The sequence below is a fragment of the Cebus imitator genome, unplaced genomic scaffold (assembly GCF_001604975.1).
Source record: "Cebus imitator isolate Cc_AM_T3 unplaced genomic scaffold, Cebus_imitator-1.0 Scaffold375, whole genome shotgun sequence".
In the NCBI taxonomy this organism is placed as follows: domain Eukaryota; kingdom Metazoa; phylum Chordata; class Mammalia; order Primates; family Cebidae; genus Cebus; species Cebus imitator.
Genome location: NW_016107690.1, coordinates 1,355,092 through 1,365,314, shown reverse-complemented (window position 1 = coordinate 1,365,314; position 10,223 = coordinate 1,355,092). Strand labels below are relative to the sequence as shown.

At 51.1% G+C, this 10,223-nt stretch overlaps 1 protein-coding gene across 1 annotated transcript in view; it reads right to left on the bottom strand.

Moving 5' to 3' along the window:
• Positions 1-2,461, bottom strand: part of ZNF77 (zinc finger protein 77) — a 15,165-nt gene extending 12,704 nt beyond the window's left edge. The window contains exon 1 of the mRNA XM_017507457.2: positions 2,320-2,461. The gene's annotated coding sequence lies outside the window, so the exon portion shown is untranslated. The remainder of the gene's footprint in view (positions 1-2,319) is intronic.
• Between the last annotated feature and the right edge of the window lie 7,762 nt (positions 2,462-10,223).

Genomic DNA, 10,223 nt, shown 5'->3' with positions numbered 1-10,223 from the left:
AACATGAGTGAAACTCCGTCTCAAAAAAAAAAAAAAAAAAAATTTTTGGAATTAGCTGGGTGCAGTGGTGCATGCCTATAGTCCTGGCTACTCAGGAAGCTGAGGCAGGAGGCTTGCTTGAGTCCTGACTAAAAGAGTGAGACCTGACGAAAACAAAGAAAGAAAAGAAAAACTTTTGTTTTAGCCAACTCTTTTCTTTTTTTTTCTTGAGATGGAGTCTCACTCTGTTGCCCAGGCTGGAGTGCAGTGGTGCGATCTCAGCTCACCGCAACCTCTGCCTCCCAGGTTCAAGCAATTCTCCCTGACTCGGCCTCCCACGTAGCTGGGATTACAGGCACGTACCACCATGCCGGCTGATTTTTGTATTTTTTAGTAGAGACAGGGTTTCACCATGTTGGCCAGACTTGTCTTGAACTCCAGACCTCAGGTGATCTGCTTGTCTCAGCCTCCCAAAGAGCTGGGATTCCAGGCGTGATCCATTGTGTCTGGCCTAGTCAGCTCTTCAGATGGCTGCATGCTTGATGGTTAGAGAGTTGTCCCGCCACAGCTGTCTCCCTGTGGCTACAGCATTAGTCCCCCAGCCCAATAACCAACTGTCCCCACACCCCTGTTGCTTATTCCCCCATCCCACTGCAATAGAACCCCAAACCTCTGGCATTCCTCCCCTGCCCCAACCCCTCGCCCTATTGCCACCATCCCTTCTCCCCCTCCCTCAAACCTTGCAATAATTTTTTTTTTTCTTTTTTTGGAGACAGAGTCTCCAAAAAAGTCGCCATCGCACAGGCTGGAGTGCAGTGGCACAATCTTGGCTCACAGCAACCTCCACCTCCCGGGTTCAAGCGATTCTCCTGCCTCAGCCTCCTGCGTAGCTGGGGCTTTACAGGCATGCGCCACCACACCCGGCTAATTTTTTTTATTTTTAGTACAGACAGAGTTTCGCCATGTTGGTCAGGCTGGTCTTGAACTCCTGACCTTGTGACCTGCCTGCCTCCGCCTCCCAAAGTGCTGGGATGACAGACATGAGCCACCACACCCACCCTAATAATCCTTTTTTCATAAAAGTTTCCCTACTATGTTTGGGTTATTGTACAGTCTTGACCACGTGTTCACAGCATCCCGTTTCTTCCCCAAACGTTACTCAGCATTCTGTCCTCTCCACAGGCACCTGAACTTTCAGTGGCCCCCTTAGTCTCATCAAGCAGTAAGTGTGGAGCCCCCCGTCACCTCTCCTGAGCTAACTGATCACGAGGAGGTACATTTATTGTTAACCTCCCCCCGAACCCCTGCTTCTGTCTGTCCCCTAAAAAGTTCCTCCAAACCCCTTCTTGTGTATAAAAGTGAAGCCTTTTCCTGTTTGAGAGATGGCAGCTTTCTGAGGCTGGGGCTTATCCCTATTTTTCTCTCCTCTAGCCAGGATTTTATTTTTATTTGACAGGCTCCAGGGCAAAGCACCACCTCCTCCTTGGCAGACCTTCCCAAACTGACCGCCAAGCCCCTGACTGCCCCTGCCCTCTTCTCAAGCTTCCCCCGAGCCCCTGACGGCCCCTCCTGTCCCCCAACATTTCCCTCGAGCCCGACTCCCTTTACTGTCCCCCCTAAACTGCCCTCAAGCCTCTGACCTCCTCTACTGTTCCCCTAAAGAGCCCCTGAGCCCCTCACCGCTTCGGCTGTCCCCTCGAGCTGCCTCCAAACTCCGGAACGCCGCTAGTCCCTCTAAACTGCCTTCAAGCCCCTGATCACCTCTACTGTCCCCCAAAACTGCCCCTTCAAACCCATGACTGCCCCTACTGTCCCATCACAAAATGCTCCGGAGTTCCTGACCGCTGCTATTGGCCTCCCAAAACCTTCCCTTGAGCCTGACTCCCCTCTACTGAACCCCCAAACTGCCTCAGAGCCCGTGACCATGTCTGTTCCCGCAAACTGCCCCTCCCCTCCTCCACTGTTCCAAACTGCCCTTGAGTCCGTGACCGCCTCTACTGTCCCCCAAAGCTGCCCTCGCGCCCATGACAATCTACTGTCCACCTAAACGGCCCCAAGCCCCTGACCACCCCTACTGTCCCCACGAGCTCCCCCCAAACTCCTGACCTCTATTGTCCCCAGATATTAACCCCTGGAGCCCCTGACCGCCTCTACTGTCCCCCAAAGCTGCCCCCACCCCTACCGCTCGGCCGCTGTGACGGCGTCCCCGGGGCCCAGGCGCTCGTCCTGCGCCATCCCGCGCGTGCCGCAGCCTCCTCCGGCCACGAACTCGGGCGCTCAGTCTCCTCCGGCCGCCCCGCCCCGCCCCGAGCCAGGGCTCCGCTCGCGCCCCGCACTAACCATGTCCTGCCCGTTCCTGGGCTCTCCGGGTGAGCACCCGCCGTCCCGCAGCCGGGGCAGGTGAGCGCCACAGGGACACCTGAGCCGCTCAGGGTAGGACTGAAAGCGCGCAGGGCGAGGGGAACTGGGCGTACTGTCCCCGGGGCCTCATTGGACAGAACTCGTGAAGTCGCGACTCTGATTGGACAATGCTGTCGACGTCAGCGCCCCTGATTGGAGAGTTCCCCAGTCGGTCCCCTTAGCGCCCTTGACTGCGCAGGTCACCACCTCAGCTTCACGTCTCTGATTGGACAGACCCCTGCGCCCCGCCTATGCCTGTCCTGATTGGATAGTTCTTTAGCCCCCCCCCCGCCTCCCCGCCTCCTGATTGAAGAGCGCGTCGGGGGCACGCGTGGCTGACCCTCCAGCCGGGAATGTGCGGATCTGCGCGGGAACTCCAGACTCAGTTTCCCCTCGGAGCGGCCCCGCTTGCGGGAAGGAGGGGAAGGGCGAGCAGTCCCGTGGGGCGCAGTCCTGCGTGGGGGCGGGACCATATCCGTGACGTCACCTCGCTGTCCCGCGTGGGCACGGACACCTGGGGTCTAGAGACCTGGAGACTAGGCGACCAGACCCCCCAGGAGTATGGACCCCATCAGGAATGTGCTGTGTTGTTTAAAACTCTTGGCCCGAGGCGGGTGGATCACGAGGTCATGAGATCGAGACCAGCCTGGCCAACATGGTGAAACCCTGTCTCTACTCAAAATACAAAAATTAGCTGGGCGTGGTGGTGCATGCCTGTACTTGGGAGGCTGAGCCAGGAGAATCGCTGGAACCCAGGAGGCGGAGGTTGCGGTGATCCGAGAATGCGCCATTGCACTCCAGCCTGGACAACAAGAGGGAAACTCCGTCTCAAAAAACAAAACAAACAAAAAAAAAACCTCTCAGCCGGACGCCTGTAATCCCAGCATTTTGGGAGGCTGAGGCGGGTGGATCACCAGAGGTCAGGAGTTCGAGACAAGCCTGGCCCACATGGTGAACCCCCGCCTCTACTCAAAATACAAAATTAGCTGGGCAGGCTGGCCAGCACCTGTGATTCCAGCTACTGGGGAGGCTGAGGCAGGAGAATCGCTTGAACCCAGGAGGTGGAGGTTGCAGTCAGCTGAGATCGCGCCACTGCACTCCAGCCTGGGTGACAGAGTGAGACTGTTCAAAAAACAAAACTCTCAAGTGTACACTTGGCCGTGGGAAGAAAAAAAACAACCCTTTTAGGCCCGAGTTTGACTGTTTCTAGAGGAGTCTCTCTGTCACCTAGTCTGGAGTGCAATGGCACAATCTCGGCTCATTGCAACCTCTGCCTCCCGGGTTCAAGACATTCTCCTGCCTCAGCCTCCTGCGCAGATGGGATTACAGGCGCCCACCACCATGCCTGGCTAATTTTTGTGTTTTGAGTAGAGAGAAGGTTTCACCATGTTGGTCAGGCTGGTCTCGAACTCCTGACCTCAGGTGATCTGCCCACCTGGGCCTCCAGAAGTGCTGGGATTACAGGCGTGAGTCACCACGCCCGGCCCAGATAATTTTTTAAAGTAAAAGGCTGTACTACTTACACGGCAATTTAATTCTTGTTTTAACTCATTTGAGAAAAGAATCATAGTAATTTAAATAACTTTGGACTGGACATGAAAACTCTGAATACTTTTATTGAGTTGAGCCACAACACCTAAAGCCTTGAACACAACAGCTCATCTCAGAAAATACCTTCCAGCTTGACACAGAGTAGAAGTATAAACTTTGTATCACTTGCCATTTTATGTACAAACATAATTGTCTTGGTTTTTGTTTTGTTTTGTTTTGAGCAATGGAGTGTTGCTCTTGTTGTCCAGGCTGGAGTGCAATGGCGCAATCTCAGCTCACGGAAACCTCTGCCTCCCAGGTTGAAGCAATTGTCCTGCTTCAGCCTCCAGAGTAGGTGGGATTACAGGGTCCCACCCTACACCAGGCTATTTTTTGTTTTTTTGTTTGTTTGAGACAGAGTCTCGCTGTGTCACCAGGCTGGAGTGCGGTGGCACGATCTCGGCTCACTGCAACCTCTGCCTCCCAGGTTCATGCAGTTCTGCCTCCGCCTCTGGAGTAGCTGGGACTACTGGCGTGAGCCACTGCGCCCGGCCAATTTTTGTATTTTTAGTAGAGGCTAGGTTTCGCCATGTTAGCCAGGCTGGTCTCGAACTCCTGACCTCATGATCTGCCTGCCTCGGCCTCCCATAGTGCTGGGATTACAGGTGTGAGCCACCGTGTCCAGCCTATAATTGTCATAATTCATGTTTTTATTGTGTCAACCTAAATAACAGGCTAATAGAAAACGATGGTAACGCATTGCAATGGGAATCTGCGCGCCATAGCAAACTATGTGCTCGTTCAGGGAGGTAAAGGAAGACAAACGTTGCTTTTGGATTTTGGTTTTTTTGAGACAGGGTCTCTGTTGCCCAGGCTGGAGTGCAATGGTGAGATCACAGTTCACTGCAGCCTCGACACCTGGGGCTCAAGCGATCCTCCTGCCTCAGCCTCCAATTCGCTGGGACCGTAGTACACTACTATTCCCAGCTAATTTTTCTATTTTTTGTATATATGGGGTTTTACCATGTTGCCCAGGCTGGGACAAAGGTTTTCTTTGTTTTTGAGATAGTCTTGCTCTGTTGCCCAGGCTGGAGTGCAGTGGCACAACCTCGGCTCACTGCCTCCTCCACCTCCTGGGTTCAATGATTCCCCTGCCTCAGCCTTTCAAGCAGTTGAGATTACAGGTGCACATCACCACCACACCCAGCTAGTTTTTCTATTTTTAGTACAGACAGAGTTTTATCATATTGGCCAGGCTGGTCTCGAACTCCTGACCTCATGATTCACCCACCTTGGCCTCCCAAAGTGGTGGGATTACAGGCGTGAGCCACTGAGTCTGGCCAACAAAGGTTTTTAAAGGGGAAAAAAAGTGAGGATTACATAATAGTTCAGAAATGATTATCCTTGTATAAAAAGATCAGTAACAAGGCGCATACTGGTCTGAGTGTCTGTGTAAAAGTATCTTTGTGTGTAAGCCTGTAATTTTTGTAGAGTCTTTTTCATTACTAAGCAAATAAATGTGAGAACCCTCTCTTTGTGACCTTCCCTGGTTCTGTTTCTGGGAGGGTTTCTTAATATTAGCGGCTCCGTTATGATTGTGGCAATTTTCACAGTGCTTTGAACAAAAATTATACATTTTAATAAAAACTAGGGTTTAGGGGAACAAAACCTTTTTTTTTTTTTTCTGAGACAAAGTCTCAATCTCTCGCCCAGGCTGGAGCGCAGTGGCACGATCTTGGCTTACTGCAACCTTTGCCTCCCAGGTTCAGGCAATTGTCCTGCCTCTTGCCTCCTGAGTAGCTGGGATTACAGGTGTGTGCCACCATGCCCAGCTAATTTTTGTATTTTTAGTAGAGATGGGGTTTCACCATGTTGGTCAGGCTGGTCTCGAACTCCTCACCTCATGATCTGCCTGCCTTGGCCTCCCAAAGTGCTGGGATTACAGGCGTTAGCCACCATGCCCAGCGGGAACAAATCTTAAAATAGCTTTATATATTTAAAAAGTGACTTCCTGGCCAGGTGCTATGGCTCACACCTGTAATCCCAGCACTTTGGGAGGCCGAGGCAGGTGGGTCACCTGAGGTACGGAGTTCGAGACCAACCTAGTCAACATGGCAAAACCCTGTCTCTACTAAAAATACAAAAAATTAGCTGGGCGTGTTGGCGGGAGACTGTAATCCTAGCTACTTGGGAGGGTGAGGCAGGACAACTGCTTAAACCCAGAAGGCCAAGGTTGGAGTGAGCCAAGACAGTGCCATGCACTCCAGCCTAGGTGTTAAGAGCAAAACTCTTTTTTTTTTTTTTTTTTTTTTGAGACAGTGTCTCACCTTGTTACCCAGGCTGGAGTGCAATGGCGCGATCTCGGCTCACCGCAACCTCCGCCTCCTGGGTTCAGGCAATTCTCCTGCCTCAGCCTCCCGAGTAGCTGGGATTACAGGCACGCGCCACCATGCCCAGCTAATTTTTTGTATTTTTAGTAGAGACGGGGTTTCACCATGTTGACCAGGATGGTCTAGATCTCTTGACCTCGTGATCCACCCGCCTCGGCCTCCCAAAGTGCTGGGATTACAGGCGTGAGCCACCGCGCCCGGCCAAGAGCAAAACTCTTAAAGAAGGAAAGAGAGAAAGAGAAAGAGAGAAAGACATGCGTAGTATCAGAGTCCCCAAAAAAGTAAACAATAGCACAATTTTTCATGTTAAATCATTAAGAAACACATAAATACTAGGCCGGGCGTGGTGGCTCACACCTGTAATCCCAGCACTTCCGGAGGCCGAGGTGGGAGGATCGCTTGAGCCCAGAAATTCGAGACCAGCCTGGGCAACACAGTGAGATTTCTTCTCTAAAAAAATAAATAAAAATAAAAAATAAACACATAAATACTATAATAAATGTAGGCACTTACCTTGCAGAAGATCCAAAGGTGGCTTCTGGAATTTGGCAAGGGAATCTAAATTTCTCCAGAGTTCATATGCAGTGGTGGAGAGACGGTTGTCAGAAATCTAACGGAAAGTTTAGGGCAGAGGAGACAGGTGTGGCGTGGTATTTGAGGTGTGTGTGCACATTTCCTGTTTCCCTATCAGGCTGTTTTCAGTTGTGTGTAATTTCCTTCGCTCATCTAGTGTTTCTTGGGGATGAAACTGAACATAAACAAATATGAAGTTTGTGTTATATTCACATTACCCAACATATCAGGTGAAGATAAAGAGCCCGTGTTTCCAAATCAATTGTTCTAGCCAACTGACAGCCTGTGTGTATTCACTATCTACATAGAATTAATTTAAAGTAAATGGAGGGGCCGGGCGTGGTGGCTCATGCCTATAATCCCAGCACTTTGGGAGGCCAAGGGGAGTGGAACACAAGGCCAGGAGTTCAAGACTAACCTGGCCAAGATGGTGAAACCCCATCTCTACTAAAGATACGAAAATTAGCTGGGTGTGGTGGCAGGCGCCTGTAATCCCAGCTACTCAGGAGGCTGAGGCAGAGAACTGCTTAAACCTGGGAGGCAGTGAGCTGAGATCGCGCCACTGCACTCCGGCCTGGGTGACAGAGCAAGGCTCTGTCTCCAAAAAAAAAGGTAAATTGAGGACACTGTCACATTCTGCTCTTAAACACTTCCCAAATGCTGTTTTAGAGAAAAGTCTGTATTTTTCTCTAAAAGTCTACACTTCATATTCACACTTAACATAGTTATTTTTTTATACCTAGCCCATAATGATATTTCCTTCAATTATTCCCAAAACGTTCTTTATAGCTGGTCCTCCGGAAATCCAAAACCAAACCACGTCTTGCATCTTCTTTTATCTTTTTTTTTTTTTGAGAGGGAGTCTCACTCTGTTGCCCAGGTTGGAGTGCAGTGGCACGATCTCAGCTCACTGCAACCTCCACCTCCCGGGTTCAAGTAGTCCTCTTGCCTCAGCCTCCTGAGTAGCTGGGATTACAAGCGCACGCCACCACACCCGGCTAACTTTTTGTATTTTTAGTAGAGACGGGGGTTTGACCAGGTTGGTTAGGCTAGTCTCGAACTCCTGACCTCGTGATCCACTTGCCTTGACCTCCTGAAGTGCTGGAATTACAGATGTGAGCCACTGGATCCTTCCTTCCTATGTTATAGTATTATTTGGTCAAATTGAAGTTTTTTGAGGTGTAGTTCTATGAATTTTTTTTTTTTTTTTTGGAGACAAAGTTTCACTCTCGTTGCCCAGGCTGGAGTGCAATGGTGCGATCTCAGCTTACCACAACCTCCGCCTCCCAGGTTCAAGCAATTCTCTGGCCTCAGCCTCCCCAGCAGCTGGGATTACAGGCATGCGCCACCATGCCCAGCTAATTTTGTATTTTGAGTAGAGACGGGATTTCACCACGTTGGTTAGGCTGGCCTCGAACTCCTGACCTCGTGATTCGTCCGCCTCAGCCTCCCAAAGTGCTGGGAGCCACCGTGCCCAGTTTCATGTATATATAATATTAATGGGTGAATCTTGTCCCTATACTTCCGTAAGTGGAAATACTAACCCACGGTACCTCAGAAGGTATTTGGAGATAGGCCTTTAACGAGGGAATTAGATTAAAATAAGATCATTACGGTGGGCTGAAATCCAAAATGGCTGGTGTGCCAGTCATTGTGGGGTGCTAAGAAGCACCTTGGGCCTCCGCATGCACTGGACGCCAGCAGCCCCACCCTCATCCCCAGTTGTGATAATCAAGTCTCCAGACATTGTCAGTGTACCCTGGGCGTAAAATCTCTCCTCCCCTCTTTGATAATCACTGCTTTAGACTCTATTTGGTCTTAGACAGTCTTTTCTCCAAAGTCCATCATTTTATCCGCTGTAACCCTGCTGTCTTAAGGGGTCTAAGACGTTTACAGGAGGGTGATCATAGTGATGATGAGCTTCTAACAATAATCCACACACAGCGCTCCTTATTTGACAAGCACCGGTAATGTTATGTACTTTCATTTTATACATGTAGAAACTGAGGCAATGAGGGGCTTGGCAACTTGCCTCATATCACTAGCGAGCTGATTAAGGCTTTGGGCCAGGACTGGAACCCAAGGATGGAGCCCAGCTGGGCCGAAAACCTCTGTGCACAGGATGCAGTGATCAAGATAATAAAAACCAGCTCGGACTGAGAAAGTATCTGCCTACACATTCATCAGGCTGGGAAGACAGATAGTATCAGCTGGAAAATTAACCAAAAACAGTATTTCTGCCAAGGACACCTTTTTCTGAACCATCAATGTCTTCTAGCTTGCTAAATACCTTGCCCATTACAATCATACACGATGATTGACATTTTATCAGTAAGAATGAACTTCCCTTTTCTGCCCGGAGGGTCTGATTTCCTTGGACACAGAGAATCCGTCTCCATTTCCAACCCAGGTGCAGGCCTCTGATAAGGGGTTTCTGGACGTAACAATCTACAGCTGTCTTATCTTGCTGTTCCCAAGGAAACGGGACCCAGCTGCACTTCGCAGCCCAGACCCGAGGGTGACCCCCATTACACGCTTGCTCTAAGCCAAATGGAAACCACGCTGTATTTACATTTCAACTAAACCCCACCCTTCTCTCCAAATCCGATGGTGGGACAGGCACGGGTACCCAGACCTAGGGGGTCAAAACGCCCCGCGTCCCCAGCGAAGACCCCCGAAATCCAGCCGGGTTCCACTGGCCTCCAGAGCCTCCTCCCTGGGGCGTGGAGCCAGGAATCCCCCATTTAGGAACCCGCCCCTTGCCCTTTGAACTCTGCCTCCGTCCTTTGACCCAAACCTCCCCACGCCCCGTCACCGGAATTCCTTCCCTTGGCCTCGGCCACAAGGAAGACTCGGGGCCAAATCTAGCACCAGACAGAGAAACCGCTCTCAGCGGAGGCCCTGAGGCCACTAAAGGGCGACGGCAGCCGCGGGTCACAGACGGATGCTCTGGCTTCCGGTTCCGGGGCAACCCGAAGCGGAAACGTGAGCTAGTAATAAGTTTGGGATTGGTGGAGCCTCAAAGGTGGGTGGGACGACCTTGCGTCCTCCAATCGCTGAACAGGAAAAGCCAGTTTCCTCCCTCTGAGATGCGATTGGCGTTGTTGGCAGACCCGCCCCTCGAGGGCGTGTCTCAGGGCAGAATCGCGCTGTGGGCGTGGCTTGTGCTGGATCGGCCCTGGGGCGCGGCTAATACCAGACAAGCCTAGGGACGAGGCTGGGGGCGTGGCCTTTCGCGCAATCCTCCCACGCCCGGGTACCCTGATAAACAATAAACGCTAAAATAAGTGATAAATGCTCATTTCCTCCAGCCAACACATTCCTCGTGCTAATATACTCCTGTACAAAGAT